Below are 19997 nucleotides of genomic sequence, written 5' to 3' on the forward strand. Positions count from 1 at the left end.
TTACTTGTAACAAGCCTTTTTAAATACTGGGTTGATCAATTGAAATAATTAATTAGAACAGTACCACCCACCCCTCCTGCCCCATAACATCCCACAATCCCCCAAACATGACCCCTGAAGCAAAAATAAAGGAGCAATCCTCAATATAGGAAGGCAGGATCCAGTGATGAACTCCAAGTAACCTAAAGTTCAAAGCAGACTTGTGAAACGATGGAGCACAAAAACTACTGGAAATACTTCATGATCTTCTGCCTCCCCTCACCTCTCTAAGTACATTTACTTATAAATACGAAAACAAAAACATCAGCTTTGGGAAAGCGACGGCACTTATACAATTTACATTTAAACGCTGTACATGTCACCGTCGGGCTTGGATAGAAAAATAATAACAAAAAAAAAAAAAAAAACGACAAAAACTACCGGGTTAGCTAATTGGGAAGCATAGTTATGTCGATACACGGAGTTGACCGTCGTGCAGCAAATGGCAAACGACGAGGCAAATATAACGAATTGTGCAGGCTTGCTATACACACAATAATAGCAAAAATCCGAAGAGGTTTCGTGCCTTCGTCTATTTACAAACGTCATTTTGAATGCTCAAGTACGATAAATCGGTGACAGGTGCGAAGGTTACACGTAGCATACAAAAACACAAGGGTGGAAATCACGACTGCTCAAAAATACACATCTGTAAAAAAATTCATCTTTCATACCATCATCGGTCATCTTCCCTGTTGTTTTCAAGCGGCAATCCAGAAACTCAATCTGGTACCGAATAAAGGAACGCATATTTATTTATTTACATTGTTACAAAAAAAAAAACTGTCCCAGTGAGCGAAACGGTTGTTCGGGTAATACTACTCGGGGAATGGACACAATCATGATGGCTGGTCTGTTCACCAGCGAGGAATAGATACAAAGAAAAACTTTTTAAGTCCTGGAAGCTTTAAGCACTGAATATCACATAAAATGGAATATAAAAACATGAATGAGTAACTCAGATTAACTCAGTAACTCAGTAAGGTGGAAAAAAAAAACCGAGAACCTCAGATTTGCCAAAAAAAAAAAAAAGAAGAGTTCAAGGAACGGTTGCCACAAGCAGAGGTGACATCCACAATGCCACCACTTTGGCTATCCAACCCAAGGGCCGAGACCACCTAGACCTCGAAAAAGAGTCCTGGTACCAAAAAGAGCTCTAGCTCAAACACAAGGATCCTTTTGTGGCCTAAACCTAGACCTGGCATAAACTTGCGTGGTCAGCAACGTGCATTAATTTGATTTTAAAGAAACTAAGCAGGTCCAGCTGGAATGATGGTTTTGTCCAAGTTTGATCCCAGCAATAGCTCAAATCCTATTGTCTTTGTAAACTCCACACTGCCTCCCTAACCCCCCAACCCACACTGTCAGTGCCACCCAGTCAGTCACCATTCTTTCCATTTCACCAGCTGATCTCTCATGCAACACAACTCGACACTCTTCTCCCTGTAAACCATACAACTAGCAGTCCCCTACCCCTATCTGAGGAATTATTTTCAAGAACATTCAAAAGACACTTGAATCTCATCACACACTTTTAAGATGAGTCAGAACCTGCAAAGGTAATAAGAGTTTGTTGACACGACTCCAACTGGTCATGGCAAACGTCGATCACCTTGGCCATTGACGAAGCAAATGATCTACTCGATGTGACGAGCACATGTGAACCTCGATGGAAGGTCAAACCATTATATTTTGGTACAACAACCACTGCTATACCACCGCACTGTTTCCCAGAGCAGTCACCACGCGGACACGTGGCATTGCTGGGATCAAAACGGTTTCTTCAGCCGTTCTCAAGAACTGCCCGTTTTTCAAATACCAGGCATGGGGCAGAGGCCTGAAGCTGAGCAGTGCCTGAGCCCTGGGAGGTTTCCATAATTGGCCACGGCTGCTTGAGGGCCGAATCAATGCTCCTGCTGTGCGAAGGGATAGCGCCAGGCAATCCTGCTTCAGCTTTACTCGCAAATTGCTGAGAGTTCTGGTTAAGCTTTGGGTTGATCACGGGAAAGGTTTCTGTTCCCGGATTTATCGAATCCATTACTCCGTTATGTCTGACTGTTTTTGTGCCCTTATTTGGTGACGTCGCTGCTGCTATCGGAATGACAGGCATGCTGCTTACTTCACGGGATAAGGCAGGAGCATGCAGTGGTGTACCGTGAGCAGAGCGGCTGCTGCAAAGCGAAGGAGAACCCTTGACTGAACCTTGCACCAAACAAGTTTCGTGTTCCACACCTTTGGAGGGTGCATTCCTCCCCAATTGCTCCACGCTGTTGTGACAATCGTTTCCAACTATGCTCTGCCTTTTCGACAAGCTAAGCACAGGCCTACTGTCTATAACCAAAGTTTCACTTTCACCATTCAAGCCTCCATCAGAACTCTCAATCACATTTTCATAAAGCGAATGCCTCGACGTGCATCGCTTGGAAATATGATCATCCCCTCGCACTACATTGCCCACACTTATAACTGTACTCCAGTTCTGCAGGAAAGTGTCTGTGACTGGAATGATTTTTGAAGTAGAAGCACCATCTGTGGCAGTAGTTGACCTGTCTACGTTCTCTGCAGGTTTCCTCCACTGTGGGACAAAGTGAGGTGATGGCGACACATTCTCATTCGCCAGCAGGTTTGTCAAACCATTTTCCGGGCTTGAAGGAGAACGATGTCCCACAATTTGTTTCTTTCTCTTGTCTCGAGTCACTGCTGCTGACTCCACAGAACGAAGAGATGTCGCTGCTGCAGTAGTGCTGATTGCCAAGACTCGACCCTCAGCCTTGGCTGTTGGTGTAATAGCTTTGCTACTCTTTTGTTGCCCATTCACTGTACCATTAAGCTCGACTGGTGGGCTCGTCTCCTGAGGAAGTTGGCCCAAAGGCCTCTGTGGAAATTCTTCAGGCTTTCCTAGAAAAGTACAAAAGAAAAGAAAAATTAGTCGTGGAGGGCATGGTCAAACGGAAGGGTGGAAATCATTTTGATAGATACCCAAACTTGCAAAATGGACACAAAGATAGTTGGACAATAAAAACTCCCAGGCCCCAATTCATCAAAACTCGGATATTTAACCACAGGATAAGAGCTATTCCTGTGGTTAAAATTCGTATCCGAGGGTTAACTCTAACTAACCGAAGGATAAACTACAGTTGTTCAAAGGGTGGATAAGGGTAGGATAGCTATCTGCTGGATAAGGTGTGGATAAACGTTTGGCAGGTACATGGTATCCCACAATGCATTGCACTGTTGTCTGCTGGCAAAACAATAATGGTGGCAGAAGAGCGTCAAACGAGAAAGAGGAAGGCAAACTTTACACCAAACGCAAGGGATATGTTGTGTCGGGTGACAAGAGTACATCAGGGTCATCAGGAGTAAATTTTCCAACACCGTAACGTATGATGAGAAGAAGAAGCGTGGTTGGTGATTGCAACGACGCCTTCCACGCCTTATTAATTTGACAAACCTAGGTACGCCTTAGTAATCATGGGCAAGGCGTTTATCCAGGCCAGAGGAGACTCGGATAAAGTTATCTGGAAAATCAACACCTTATCCAGCGGAAAAAGTTATCCAGGCTTTGAACAACGGACATTATCCTTTGGATAAATTTTATCCTCTGGATAAGTAACTTATCCACAGGATAGTGCTTATCCGAGCTTTGAGCAACTAGGGGCTGATGTCCGAAGGGTTAGACTACAATAAGCGGTAAAAACACCAGATTGTGTCGAGCCCACCAGTGATTGATAAAAGCAGGGAAGATCCAGTGTTAAAGATAATGGGGTTAAACAAAGTGTGCTCCCTTATGCAACCTTCACATACACGGATTATTCTTACGAGTCCTTACGGATCGCCAACTCGTAGTCAATCACAAGCATCCGTAAATAACTCGCTGGTATCCGTAGATAACTCGTCACAACTCGCAACAACTTTTGACATGTCAAAAATCATCTTCCGTTATTTACGCTCTCGGTCAAAAAGGGAAAATTTTGTCAATCAACTTAAGGCAAAAATTCCTGGCCAAGAGCCTGTGGAACAAAGATTCACGAGTTAGTAGGCAAGGGCAAAATAAAACGTCTTTTTGAATAAATAACCCAGAATCGTAGTACTGCTTCGCACAGTCATACCCTCGTGTGTACCTATGTGAACCTATGCACACCTGTAACCGCCAAATAAACGAACAGAGTGACAAAAACTTCCTCACCCCCTAACAACAACCCCCAAATCGAGATCACATGCAGTTGATAATGAAACATTAGCTAGTTTTTAGAAATGTACAACTAGATATGAAATCAAATCATTCAAATTAGCAAAAAAGTGAAACATTACAATGCTCGACATTTTGTACAATAAGGATGTAAGGACATGGAATTCAGGAAATCTGATCATCTCGGAGGTGGGGACAAGTTGGTGAACTGATCACATCGGTATAACATCTCACGGGCAGACAGGCCACGATTGCATATGCGGGAGTTCTGGCTGTATGTCCCAAAGGTGAGGGTATGAGATGTAACAGCACAACCTTCAGGGGTTTCAAGTTGTAACTTGTCCCTCAGCTCCTCAAGTAGCTCGTTCGGCCACGGGATCCTCATTGGTGTTCTTGATTCATCCAATGTCTATGGAGATACCCAAACCGCCGAGCGTGGGACTATTGGCCATGACTTTCAATCCAAGAGCGGGATCAGTTATAAGGGGACCATGAACAGGGCATAAATCTATGCATAAACGAGTCAGGACATCGAGTTGTGTCGCTTTGCATTCGTTGTTGATAAAACAGGTGGTGGTGAAGGAAGTGGCACTCTCCCGAAGAACAAAGATCAATTGGCGGTAGTATTTAACAATGTCGGCAAATGGCCTCTTAAAGGTGGTTCTTCTATTTAAGAATGTCAGCAGCATAGGAAACTGCTCCTGTATCCTGGGCGTAGATCGAAATTGTCTGCTCAATGACCAGGTTGGGAAAGTGCCTCAGGGATGTGCAGGTATGACATGACTCAGTAACACTTTCAATGGAACCGTCAAGGTCCAGAGCGAAGAAATATCGATGGAACATTTGCTTCAGCTCGTGTTTGTTGCTCGGGTGTCCAAAGCGAATGTGAAGCACAGATAACAGACCAGCAACTACTGACCATGATACAATGATACATTCACGAGTGAGGGCAAGTGGCTCATCATGCCGTACAGACAAGAGTCCATTGCGCAACTGTTGCGACAGTCAGATACCTTTTTACATTGCTGACGGTGGCTTTTTTGATAGGTGAGTACTCTGTCGTTAATGAACATTAACTCGGCGAACATCACTGCGTTCCATCTGCGTAGTGATCCATGCGGATCTGTTTAGTAAAGGGTAAGGGTCACTCAGTCAGAACATCATGGACAGTGACGTCTGGATCATTGTTTATTAGCTGACCATCATCTGTAAAAAGAGGAGGCTCATTTTAGTAAGGGAAACATGAAAATCTGTTAACTAAATTGTTACCAAAAAATTTCTTCACCAATATGTTTGTAAAGGTGTGTAATAACATGTGTTAAAATGTTGAAGTTCAACTCCCGTGGGAAACCCAGAAAAAAAGCTGTTGAATTCGGGTACCGAAAAATTATTTTCGAGAATTTTTATTTTTTTTAATCGGCCCTTAAGTAACTTATGAGGGGTCAAATAAGGGTTTTTCATGATTCTGAGTTGATTGTTAACATTTATATTTCACCACAGACACTCCTTTGTGGAAAAATAATTTCTAAATATATCTCATTTTCTACTTTGCAGGACATGGAGTCTAGCAATATGGATGAAGACGTTACTCCACCTGTGCTCAATTGCTTCATCTGTGCACGCTCGGATACACCAGCTGAAAGGCTCATACAGGCAACTCCAAAGGGATACTCAACTTTATTGAAACAAGCAGAAACTGTCGAAAATGTTACTGTTGTGGAACATATGAAGGAGGCTCAAAAGGAAGGAAAACTGAGGTGCCACCAGAAGTGTAAAAATGATCTGTACAACAACTTTGTTGCAACCACCAATAAGTCAGCTCAAGCATCAAAGGCAGAGAAAGAGTCATCAAAGTTGAAGAGAAGACGCACTACTTGTGAGTTCAGTTCATCAACTGGCTGCAGTTCTAGAAGATCACAGTCAGTTGACCTCCTGTATAAGGATGTATGCATTCTTTGCAACCAACCAGCCCAGCTCTACAAAAATAATCCAGCACAAGCTAGAAAGAAATACAGAGTGCCAGATAATTTGACTGCAGATACACTGAAGGCAAGCTTGCTGAAGACAGCATGGAGTCGCGGGGATGACTGGGGCACTGAAGTCACTGGACGCCTGGAAGGGATCAACGACTTGGTAGCAGAAGAAACACTGTACCATTTGCGATGCAAACTTATGTTTGCGAGAGGTGACAGTTTGTCCAAGACTGATGAGGAAGGAAAAAGGAAGAGAGGACAGAGGAGTATTGATGAGGAGCGAGAGGCAGTTTTTATTGAATTCTGCGAATGGTTAGACTCAGAATTAGAGCATGGGGTAATGAACATGGACCAAGTCCATGAAAAGCTGCAGGAGTTTGATCAGTCACCAGAGAAGAGCCTTTCTTATTCAAAGCATTGGCTAAAGATAAAACTTCTAGAGAAATACGAAGACACCTTGTCTTCCTTGAGAACATGTTGTACCGAATTTCACCCAATGTAGTATCTCGTCCATGGTATCCCTGTTCCCTGTTCCTGTTCCCTGTTCAGCAACAAAGATCAGAAGATGAACAAGGCAAACAAGGCAGACTTTTCAAATATAAGCCTGAAGGCGTTAACTGATCCACTTGACTTGACTAACCAACCCTGCTGCACCCTCGTAATTGATGGCGGATGGCTTGTCTACATGGTGAAGTGGGAACAACGTCAGACCTGGCAGGAGATCGCCAACAGTTACCTGAGCTACGTGCAGTATCTGGGCCGCTGCTCCCAGAAGATCATTGTGGTCTTTGATGGCTACAGCAGATCACCAAAAGATCACGACCACATCCGGCGTACCACGAATTCCTGCTGTAATCTCCAGATTCGACCGGATATGTCCAACTGGACCCCAAGAGCAAAGTTTCTGGACAACACTCATAACAAGAGTGAGCTCATCCACCTTCTCTCTTCAACCTTCCAAAAACATCACATCACTGTGGAGCAGTGTGACAATGATGCTGACACTTCAATTGTGAGAGAGGCATTGGCTGCTGCTTCAGATGGCTCTGTTGAGGTCAGTACCATTTGTGTCTTCAGTTAGTATAACTATTGGATGGAGCCCGGGGGGAGATGGGGTAATTTAAAAATAAGAGAATTCACACTGTTGAAAAGTTTAATCTGTTCTTGAACGGTTCATTATGCTTTGTACATGTTGTTATATTTTCAGGTGCGGGCAGAAGATGCAGACGTGCTGGTAATGCTGGTGCGCCATAGCTCAGACAGCCACCATCCACTCTTCTTAACCACATCAAACGGCTCTTATGACGTCCGAAAGATCAAAGAATCTCTTTCCGAAACACAGAAGAGCTACCTGCTCTTCTGTCACGCCTTCACGGGGTGTGATACGGTTTCTGCAATCGCTGGTCATGGGAAAACAACTCTATTTGCCAGGTAATAATGATAATACTACTATTACGTCGGCAAATAATACTAATACTAAGAATAATAATAATAATTATAATCATTGTCATCATAGTATAAATGTTAAAAATAATAATAATTTTATTTCTGTTTTACATTATACTTTACTTGACATAGACCTGGTGCTTTTTTTTAGGTTTTGCGAAGGGGACGCGGCTGAGTACATCGACATCTTCCTTGACACAGAAGCCACCAAGGAAACAGTGATTCAGGCTGGTACTGCGATTTTCAAGTACATTTACCATGGACGAGATACTACATTGGGTGAAATTCGGTACAACATGTTCTCAAGGAAGGCAGCGGCAGGAGTGATCAAACCAGAGACTCTACCTCCAACAGAGGGTGCAGCTGCACAACATTCACTCCGTGCCTACCTGCAGACCCAGGACTGCATCCTTCTACAGAGCATGTCTCTGAACCCCAGTGACTATGGATGGACAATAGGTGTGCATGGGTATGAGCCAGTTCCAACACTGGACCCCACGGCTCCTGAGGAGCTATTGCAGTTCACGAGCTGTAATTGTCATGGAGATTGCAGCAACCGGCGATGCAGCTGCAAGAAGAATGGGGTCACGTGCATCTCGGCCTGTGGAGTCTGTAATGGCATTACATGCAGAAACTGCAGTCATGATGTTGTTGAGTCTGAAGAAGACATAGACAATGACTGTTGAAACTTCTGACATTGTGAATGAGAAATAACTCTTGAGTATTATATATGTATGTGAAATAAAAGCTACTTTGTGTGTAAATGTAAAAGTGAAAATATAAATGTTAACAATCAACTCAGAATCATGAAAAACCCTTATTTGACCCCTCATAAGTTACTTAAGGGCCGATTAAAAAAAATAAAAATTCTCGAAAATAATTTTTCGGTACCCGAATTCAACAGCTTTTTTTCTGGGTTTCCCACGGGAGTTGAACTTCAACATTTTAACACATGTTATTACACACCTTTACAAACATATTGGTGAAGAAATTTTTTGGTAACAATTTAGTTAACAGATTTGTGAAATATCTCGTAAAATGCCGTTACTATTTGTATGGATCGTGGGTGAAGGCAGTATCCCATCAGAAACGCTGGCAACGGAGTGCACAATTCACACGTGGGTGTGTTTACAGAGCTTTATGGGTAGGTCAATGGTGTTGGAAATTCTGAACCGATCAGCCACAGAGTGAACATGGTTAGGCTCAGGCCAAAATCGCTTAGGCAGCAGCAAACAGGTGCAAGGGGAGTTGAGATAGAGCTGAATGCCAACATAAGACTCGTGGTCGATGCCCTCAGGAATTACCATTTCAATCTAAACTCCAGGACAAATTGTGGGGCCACCAGCAGGAGCACTACAGCCCCTTATGTACGTCGAATGGCATGAGTGTTCATAGGTAATTGGTTCACAGTCAAATATTAAACGAGTTGCATAGTTGGACAAAGGCCTATATAATTGGCAATCAATAATGGAGTTCCAGCTGGTACATCCACATCCAATTCGGGGACCACAAGCACGTTCAAAGTTGAGTAAAATTGTTCCTCAATAACAACAGTCGAGTTTCGCTCACGATGTTTAAAGGCATGGCACCGTCAGCCTGAAACACCTGTTGAGTACTTTGCACAATCTTCGTGTCCACACTCCTGTCCAATAACAAGCGTATCATGTTAGTTTCTGAACAACTGTCCAATGTAAGACGAAGGGGATGCTTGTTGAAAAATGCAAACATGAATGGGGACTTGTTTGTATCCACATGCCTCACAGCCAGCCCAGGGCTGGGAGGCTCAGGTTTCACATCAAGGTGGTCTTCTTCACTGTCAGAACAGTCAGTAATCCCCACATGACGAATACGGGCCATAAATCGATGGTCGGACTCAGGAAGAAACTTGCACTTACTGAAGAAATAATGAAATACTTAAAAATGCTACTGAGAACCTCTTTTCCTTCTATCTTGTTCCCTCAGCCTATCCTTTGTCATTCTCTCTTCCCCCATCCACAACAAATGCCAGCCCATCTCAGCCAGAATTTTACCAATCTCCCCATCAAGCTCATTTGCACACCAATCTCATCCCTCAGTTCATCCATTCTCCTTCTATCCACCCTCTTCATTCCCACAATCCTCCTGACCTAGTTGTTCTTGCACACCTGGAGCCTCCGTTGTCTTTCTGTCAGTGCCACCATCTACAGACCGTAGAGGTAGGCTGGCGTTAAACAAGACAACAGAACCTTTCCTTACAATCTCCTTGACATCTTTGTCTGCCATTGCACTCTACATTCTCTTTGAGGCATTCACACCCACCTGACTCCTCCTCCATACATCTACCTCTGACTTACCATTGCCGGTCACTGTTCCACCCAGATACACAAACCTATTTCCTCGTTTGATCTCCTCCTTTCCCTTCCAACCTGACATTCATTTATTTTTTCTGCTGCCCAACCCACATCACCTCCACCTTCTCCATGCTCATTTTCAGCCCATGTTTCTTAAATGCCTCCTTCCACTCCCCCAGTACTTCCTGCATCTCCCACCAACTCTCCACCCCAACAACCAGATCGTCAGCATACAATATCCTCCCCAGAATATCTTTCATGTCTACCTTCCTACTTACCAGCTCCATCACCATGATAAACAGGAGTGGGTTGCAATCGCTTCTCTGCCTCAGACCGATGTTCACATTGAACTTCTCCGACATCTCAGGACCAACCAAAACTCCTCCTTTTGTTCCCTTGCCCATCTCGTCCACCAACCTAACTTCTGCTTCTGGCACTCCCATCCATCTCAGTGTCGCCATCACCATCTCTCTCGGAACAGTGTCGTAGGCCTTCTCCAGGTCCACAAATCCCAATGACATTTCACCATGCACCTGCAACCTCTTTTCCAACAGCTGTCCCAGCATGAACATCCCTTGTCATTCCCCTATCGTTTCTAAACCGGTTCTGCTCTTCTCCGATCTCCTTCTCCCCACTATTCCTTACCCTCCTGTTCAGAACCCTCTCCAGCACCTGCATAACATGACTAAGGAGTGTAATGCCCCTGTACTTCCCCGTTCCCTTTCCATATCGGCACAATTAACCCTTTCCTCCACTCATCCGAAATGGAACCATCTCTCATACATACAACTGGTCGAGTTGTAACGGCTAGGGTGCTAGTTGTTGGGCTAGCGGCTTAACCCTGGTGTTGGGCTAGCGGCTAGGGTGCCGGCTTAGGATCCTTGGATCCTGGGTTCGAATCCCGGTCAATCGCTGAATTAACGCCAGGGGGGTTGACTCAGCCTGTCATCCTTCCGAGGTCGGCTAATTGAGTACCAGTTCACTGGTAATTCCCTGTTTGTCGTTAAAGGCGGCAAAAAGGGCTGGCGTCAGGAAGGGCATCCGGCCGTAAAACATTGCTTCAAAAAGGGGACCAAAAAACAACAACAACCATGGTTCCCGAAAAAGGCCAACCCCCGCTTTGCGGGGAAAAATGGCCTCTAAAGGTGGGTGGGTTGGTCTCATACATACAACAACCTCTTCGTCCACCAGACTCCGACTTCTCCCGCTGCAATTATTATCTTTGCACACACCTCATCAATCCCTGGCGCCCTTCCCTTTTCGCCCTCTTTAATGGCATCTGCATTTAAACCGTTGCTTAATGAGCTAGCTGATGAAATTGCGGGTGGATAAATTTAAGCCATATTAACACCACCTCATTTTCTAAGGTAGGGGTCAGTTCTCCATCGATGATTGAGAGCTCTCCATGATGGGTTATGGGCCCATGCTTCTGCAGCAGAGTATCCTCCACAATGGTCAAAAACCTTTAGAAAACATCCTCTTGGTGGTAATCAGGCGAACGCTTGATTAAATCCAAGACTATGAAATGGGTCCAAGACTTGATTAAATCCAAGATCACATGGCAGCAGGAACATGCCCTCCGTCATCAGCAAGGCCCCAAATGATCAACTGCTTGGTTTTATTTGCCATGTGAAGCCATCGATGAGAAAATATGAAACGTTTGTGTCGAGGTAAAGAAAATACTGAAGATTTTGTCGCCAGTTCTCGAAAGATGTAATTGTTTTGCGCTTCATTAGACTCCATTGTTTAGGGGCCGAATGTGCCGCCATCTTCGGAGTGTGAAGTTCTCCGGCAGTTCAGAGAAAGTAGAAATAATCCATCTCATCGATCGAAGGACACAGGTTCAGATAACGGTGCCACCACTCCAAGAGGGAGAAGGATCAGCCGGTAACACCTGCGAGGTTTGGAAGCACTAACCCAAGTTTATTTAAGGAGCGGTATATACACGACTAAGTCAGTCGGGAATGCAGAAGCAGGAAACAATGTCAACAGTGACACCTAGCTGCAGTCACCACAACTAACATACATAATGTCGTGGAATAAGGTTAACAAACCATACACCCACGTTTTTGCAGATGGAAACTAGACAGCTCATAGAATACCTTACCCCATGTAGTGCTCAAGTATATAACTTAAATGAAACAAAATAACGATTTTAAAAGTCATATTAAAAATCTTAGCACCGTCAATGCAGTCTTATACACCACCTTACATCACATGTCCTAGTAATGCAATACCGGAGGTTTTGTTAATTAATAAGAAGGTGATTTGTGTTCTACAGTGTTCAAGTATAAAATTAAATTGAAATAAAATAAAGATTGTGACACTCAAAGGAAAAAATTAATTCTGGAAGTTTACCGCCATTGACACAGTGGCTATTACACCACATGATACAACATGTACATTAGTTATCCGTGCCTGTTGTTTTTGACCTTTATGAAGTCCTTAAAAACTACATTTCCTGTTGGGAATAATTTTCAATTTTGTTTGACTGCCGGGCAGGAAGACAGCAAAATAAGTGTTCATGCATCATAAATGGGCACACGACAAACTTGTAGGATGAGGATGTGGTTTGCTCTTGTGATGGAATAACTACATGATGCAGAACTAGCATGGTGAGCGATGGGATGTGGTGGGTGATCTCTACGAATCGCGTGCATTTGACAAAGTCCTTCATTGGCACATCTGAGCTTCTATCCACATACAAGGCTTTCATCCGCAGCTTGATAGAATACTGCTGTCCCCTCTAGGCTGGTTCCCCTGCCTCACATCCTGCTCAGATTGACGTCCTGGAAACCAAGGCTTTCAAAACCATTGGAATCTCTCGCGATGAAGCTGAATCTATGGGCCTATCACTTTGCCATCACCGACAGGTCGGTAGCTTCTCTGTCTTCTTCAGTCTCATTTTTGGTGTTGCACCCTCCACCCTCCCCTTGTCCCCTCAGGTATCTGCAGGACGCACGCGGTCCAGCAGCAACATCTTCCTTGTGAAACTGCCTAAATCCAGAACCATTGCTCACCTCCACTCATTTATTCCTCTTTTTCCCATTTGTGGAACCACCTTCTATACACACTTCAATCTCATTCTTCCCTCCAGGTCTTAAAAACAGCTGTTCACCACCATCTCAAGTCTTTCCCCATCCAAAACCATGATCTTTCCTAAACCCATTTAACTATCCCTCGCAAAACTTTCCTTATGTATCCATCTTGTTCACCCCCGAGTTCTCCCCTACCCCTCGTTACCTGCATCTGCTGGTTGTCCTTCTCCGTCAACTTTCTCTCTCTGCCCAGCTGTTGGTGTTTCCCCTTTCCCCTGCTGTTCCCTTTGCTATGTTGTGTCCTGATCTGTTCTGTGTCTTAGGTCTTCCATTAGCTTAGACCTTGTATTAAACCATTTTTTTAAACCATTTGTGACCTCATTCTTCCAATGCATTTCCAAGGCATTAACGTATCGGGTTCAAAAGGTGAAAACCACAAGGCATTTGCAACATCATGCTGGTGAAGTAATGGCTGCATTAGCCAGTGGAGTTGAGCATGCACACACAGGTGGGCCATGCAGGTGATGAAGGTGCAAGCTACTTACCCTGGTGAAAAAAATGCATTACTGGCACATTCCAAACATACAATCAATCGCTAAATTTTACATCCGACCTGGTGATCCCATTGGGTCAGACGTGTTCGTGGGGATCAAAATAACACGACGTTGTCCACTTTCTCAAACTCACCTTTTCGCTGCTCTTGTATTTGTCCCAGTTTTTAATCATCTTCACCCATTTGCTCACTCGTTCGATCTCCGTGTGCTTTTGCTGAGGGATAAGCAGCGACATCGAACATTTCATTTAGAACACCCAAAACCAAGCGTATCGAATAAACTACTCTGCACTAACTAAAGGAAGATAAACTTTACTTGGGGGGTGGAGGGGGGAGGGGAAGGGCTGAATGAAATGAATGATCGTTTTAGGGCTATTTTTCCCCGCTAGAGCTGGGGTTAGCCTTGCGGGCACCATGACAATCATGGTTCCGTGTTTGAGGCAATGTTTTTATGGCCGGATGCCCTTCCTGACACCAACCACCAACCCTTAGTCGCCTCTTACGATGCGCAGGGATATGTACCAATTCTGAATCGGGGTACACATCGGGATCATTCATCCCAGCAAGCTGGTACTCAATTTGCCGACCTCGGAAGGATGCTGAGTCAACCCCCCTGGCGTTAATTCAACGATCGCCCGGGATTCAAACTCAGGATCCTAGGATCCCAAGCCTGCACCCTAACCGCTAAGCCTGCACCCTAACCGCTAAGCCAACACCAGGCTGGTTGGGGGGGAGGGGCTGAAGGTAGGTAATCAAAGGAGAACAGAATAATGAAAAATCATTATTGTTCGAACTGCAATCACCACTCTGACACACTGGCAGGGAAAACGTTCCCACGGTGGACCCTCAGAGCATCTCAAGGCAATAATGGCAATGCCAAAGATTCAACGTCATCATCAACCAACATCAAATACTCTCACTTTGTCTCTCCGAAAAGACCGTCTGGACAACCCTCCCATCTACTTTCTCAACAATCCTCTCCAAGAAGTTCTGCCACTCAAGCTTTTGGGTCTCACTATCTGCCATGATCTTTCCTGAGAAAACCACATTTCCAAGCTGGCCTCCAAAGCCAGTCGCCAACTGTGCATCCTCCGTCGTGCGAAGTCCTTTCTGGGCACTCTAAGCTCATCACCACATACAAAGGTTTCATCCGCAGCTCAATGCAATACTGCTCTCCCCTCTGGGCTGGTGCTCCTGCCTCACACCTAGCTCGGCTTCACACGGCTGAAACCAAAGCATTCAGAATCATTGGAATCTCCCGCGACGAAGCCGATTCTGAGGGCCTTTCTCTCTCTCACCGCAGGCAGGTTTGTGGTCTTTCTGTCTTCCACTGACTCCTCTCCTGCCTTACTCCCCCTGCTCTGTCTGTGCTACGTCCCCCAAATATTCCTGCAGGACACACAAGATCTGCCAGCAACCCTCTTCTGGTGAAACTGCCAAAATCAAGACTCTCTGCTCACCTTCACTCCTTCATTCCTCTTTTCTCCCACCTCTGAAACAAACCCCACACACTCTTCAATCCCTCTCCTCCCTCCAGGTCTTTAAAACAGCTGTTCACCACCATCTCTTATCTTCCCCCATCCATCCATCTTCCCCCATCCATCCATCTTCCCCTATCCCTTTAAATCCCCAACTTCTTCCTGAAATTCCTAGAAGTGTTCATTTGCTTTAAACCGTGTACCTCTCCCTCCTCCCCCAGCCCTCCCCCTTCCACAGATCTACCGACGTCCCTGTTCTCTTCTGTTGTTGTGCTTGTGTACTTCCCTCCCTCCCCCTCTTGTCTCCTGCTCCCTTCATTGCATGTTTTATGTGTCTGTGCATCTTTTCATGTTCAATGTGTTAGCTCTTACACGAGCCTATATTCTGTATACAAAAACAACAACAGGCATTCTAAGGCCATTTTCCCTGCAAGAGCGGGGGTTAGCCTTGCGGGCCCCATGACAATCTTCTCCATTTTGCCCTATTCTCTGCATCTCCCCTTGCTAATCCCCTTGCCCGCATTTCTTCTTCCAACACCTTCAGCCAAGTCTTTCTCGGTCTTCCCCGTCCTCTACTTCCTTCTGCATTCATTTCCATCACTCTACTCAACCAGTCACATGCATCCTTCCTCAACACATGACCAAACCATCTCAACCTGTTCCTCTTCACAGCATCCATCACAGGCTCTATTCCCATCATCTTTCGCAATTCATCATTTGTCTTCCTCTCTCTCAACGATACTCCGCACATCCACTGAACCATTCGCATTTCCACCCTTTCCAGCCTTTATTGCTGCTCTACGTTTAAATTCTGTATTAAAAAAAAAAAAAAACCATGCCAAAACCAAACGAAGAGACCTGCACCAAACAAGCATCCAGAGCAACCCAGAGATCGATTTTACACAACTGACCTTCTCCTCCTCCGCATTTGGTGTTGCAAGCTCTTCTTGGCTGAAAGGTAAGTTCAAAGCAGGTACATTAACCAACATAATTTTGTGGACCAAGGTTTGCAGATAAGTTGTCATCGAAACAAAGCAAACTTATCCAACAGCTCATTACTCACTGCAGGAAGCCAAAGTGGTCAGTAACTTTATAGAGTCTAAAATCACAGTCTTCCCAGGGGTCGATCGTTCCTCCTTCCTCACGGCCCTGAAACGGTAAAATAAAATAAACAACAAAACTGGACCTTGGTGCACGCAGTTCAAAGAAAATCAGCAAGACGACAACAGCACTCGGTAGAGCGCACATCTCCGCCAGGCTGAACAGTTTATGTTTTGTATCCACTGATAGGCCAGATCTCGATTCTCGACCTCAACCAAAATCTAATCGCCTTGTTCTTGTCATCTAACCAACTTATCTACCTAGTTTCGTCTGAATCTGTCCACAACTTTTTGAAATATCATGCCATATATCATTTTTAGCTCCATCTCTCAACGGCTCACAATCCAATGATGGCATCTTCTTTTCAAACCACGATATGACAAACCACACAACAACAGGCATTTTAAGGCCATTTTCCCTGCAAGAGTGGGGGTTAGCCTTGCGGTCCCCATGACAATCTTCTCCAAATTGTCATGGTTCTATTTTTGAGGAAATGTTTTTATGGCCGGATGCCCTTCCTGACGCCAACCCTTGGTCACGCTCTTACGACACGCAGGGATACGGTGTACCTATTCTAAACCGGGGTACACACCGGTACGATATGACTCTGACCTTAAACATTTGAAAAATGTTAAATCGTCTATAATTAGGTCATGACTGTAAAAAATAGGTCAATATCAACACCAACGACAGTACTCTACAATGTCGACTGATATGCCTCTGTATACATTATTACATCATTATACATACTTTTACCAATTTTGATTTAAATCCCTTCAGCTGTTCTCAAGTACCACATTTTACCCAACATGACCTCTGACCTTTGATGCTGAAATCTAATAAGTTCATCTTTGCATCATAATATATACTTGTACCTATTTTGGTTAAAAAAATCACATCACTGGTTCACAATTTGTCGTGGTAACAGAAATTTCACCTCATGGGACATCTGACCTTTGACCTCTTGACCTCAAAATCGAATCAGTTCATCTTCGTATCATTATACATACTTGTACCAAGTTTGACTTGGATCCCTTCCGGCCATTCTTAAGTTATCATGGTAATGAAAACCTATTACGGACGCAAGGACATGCGGACAATCCTTAAACAATGCCTCTGGTAACTTAGTCGGTGGAGGAATAAAAATATTTACATAAAACTCCACATAATTTTTATTCCCAATATTAATGCAAAATTTCATTCCGAAAATCCCAGACAACTCCGAGATTCAGCTCAGACAACTCCGAGATTTGCCGAATGCCTCAACTCTGTGTTTGCCTCAAAATCCTTAGTCCCAAACCCATCTCTCTCTGTTCCCACCTTTCCCAGTCGAACCAAACTGCTCCTGGACTCTGTGACCTTCTCTCCTGACAAGGTGGAGGAGTTTTTGTCAAACCTCGACTCTGATTCTGCAACTGGACCAGATGGCATCAGCCCACGGGTCCTAAAATCCTGCTCTGCCGCTCTATCTCACCCTCTCTCTGTTCTTTTCACCCTATCTTTTGCTCAAGGTCATCTGCCAGCATCCTGGAAATCAGCAAACATTACCGCTTTACACAAAAAAGGTGCAAAAACAGATCCTTGCAACTACAGACCAATCAGCCTGCTCCCAATTATCAGCAAAGTCATGGAATCCATCATTGCTTCGGATATGAAATCTTTCCTCTTCTCCAATGGCTTGATCTCTGATCATCAATTTGGTTTCAGACCAGGTCACTCTACTCTGGACATGCTGCTTCTGCTGTCTCAACAATGGATGGAGGTCCTCAATGCCAAACAGGAAATCAGAGCTGTCTCCCTTGACATATCACGTGCCTTCGATACGGTCTGGCACCCAGCTCTGCTCACCAAACTCTCCTCCTATGGTATCCATGGAAATCTCCATGCATGGCTTGCGGACTTCCTCTCTGGTCGTAGTCAACGTGTGGCCCTGAATGGATTTCTCTCATCTCCCCTTCCCGTTCAGGCTGGAGTTCCACAAGGCAGTGTGCTGGGCCCTGTGCTTTTTCTGGTCTTTATCAATGATCTCTCCGACTCTCTGGAAAATCCTCTGTATCTCTTTGCTGATGACTCCACTCTCTGCCGCTCCATTCCTCTTCCCTCAGATCGGCAGTCTGCAGCCTCCTCACTCTCTGAAGACCTGGACAAAATCACAGACTGGTCAAACATGTGGAACATGTCTTTCAATCCTGACAAATCTCACACTCTTACTATGTCTCTCCGAAAAGATCGACTGGACAACCCTCCCATCTACTTTCTCAACAATCCTCTCCAAGAAGTTCTGTCGCTCAAGCTTTTGGGTCTCACCATCTGCCATGATCTTTCTTGGGAAAACCACATTTCCAAGCTGGCCTCCAAAGCCAGTCGCCGACTGGGCATCCTCCGTCGTGCGAAGTCCTTCCTAGGCACACCTGAGCTCCTCACCACATACAAGGCTTTCATCCGCAGCTCAATGGAATACTGTTCTCCCCTATGGGCTGGTGCTCCTGCCTCACACCTGGCTCGGCTTCACGCTGTTGAATCCAAAGCTTTCAGAATCATTGGAATCTCCCGCGATGAAGCTATCTCTGAGGGCCTTTCACTCACTCACCGCAGGCAGGTAGGTGGTCTTTCTGTCTTCTACCGACTCCTCTCCGGCCTTGCTCCCCCAGCTCTCTCTGTGCTCTGTCCCCCAAATATTCCTACAGGTCGCACAAGATCTGCCAGCCACCCTCTGATGGTTAAACTGCCGAAATCTCGGCTCTCTGCTCACCTTCACTCTTTCATTCCTCTTTTCTCCCGCCTCTGGAACAAACTCCCACACTCACTTTCATCACACTCCTCCCTCCAGGTCTTCAAAACAGCTGTTCACCACCATCTCTTATCTTCCCCCATCCAAAACCTTGATCTTTTCTACCCCCACTAATTCACCCCAGATCCACCTTGTTTGAAATTCCAACTTCTTTCCTGGAAGTCTTGGCAGTGTCCATATGTTTTATACCTCTCCCATCCCCCCCCCCCTTCCCATGCCTCCCCCCCAAAGCCCTCTCCCTCCCACAGTTCTCTCGATGTCTCCATGTCTCTCGGTCCCTGCTCTCAAATGTTGTGTTTGTGTCCTTCCCCCTCTCTCCCCATCTTGTCTACCGCTCCCGATGTTATTTGTTTTGTGTGTCTGTTTGTCTTTCTGTGTGATTAATGTTCGCTCTTTCACGAGCCTCGATCTTGTATACAAAAAAATAAAAAAAAATAAAAAAAGACATTGGCAAGAAAAAAGGACGAAGAAGAAAAAAACCCCAAATGGGGGGTTAGTAGTCGTAGGGGTTGAAGAAACTCTGAGGTACATTTAAAATTGGGGGAACTAATTATATAAAGAAACCCTACACAAAGGTATAAGCATTCCCTTATTCTATGGGGCGGGGGCTTGAAAAAAAAATTAGCGACACATTCCCATTTCACACGATACCAAGACACGTAATTAGACATCTCCAACTTACAGACATCACTACTCAAAAACACCTAGCCAATCCTAAAATACCGACCATTCTAATTCCTGCCAACTTAGTTCATGCCAACACACCCCTCTACGCTCATTGCTTCCAAGTACTTATGCAACTCCAGTTTAAACCTATCGACTGTCCCTGCTGCCATCACCTTCCCCAGAATAACAGTCACTTGCCTTGTCATACTTGGCAACTATGGCAGCACGTTCTTGTGCCACTTTGGCTGCTGCAACTGCAGATTTGTCCGAATCTGGGGGGAGGGGGGCGAAGGTAAAAAGGGAAGGGGGTTTACAATAAAAACATTTTCAGGCAGATAAGCAGACAGGCGAAAACATTTCATTTGCAAAGAAAGTGGTACTCGGACCGATCAC

General features: G+C 44.9%; 1 long non-coding RNA gene across 1 annotated transcript; it reads right to left on the reverse strand.

Annotated features, from left to right (window-relative positions):
- Positions 1-13643: 13643 nt before the first annotated feature.
- LOC144893139 (uncharacterized) lies at positions 13644-19966 on the reverse strand. The gene is made up of 4 exons (XR_013624205.1): positions 19803-19966; positions 16110-16195; positions 15958-15997; positions 13644-13783 (listed from the first exon to the last, which is right to left on the reverse strand). It is a non-coding gene; the product is annotated as an uncharacterized LOC144893139 (long non-coding RNA).
- Positions 19967-19997: the final 31 nt, after the last annotated feature.

The sequence above is a fragment of the Myxine glutinosa genome, chromosome 8 (assembly GCF_964187855.1).
Source record: "Myxine glutinosa chromosome 8, kmMyxGlut1.1, whole genome shotgun sequence".
NCBI lineage: Eukaryota > Metazoa > Chordata > Myxini > Myxiniformes > Myxinidae > Myxine > Myxine glutinosa.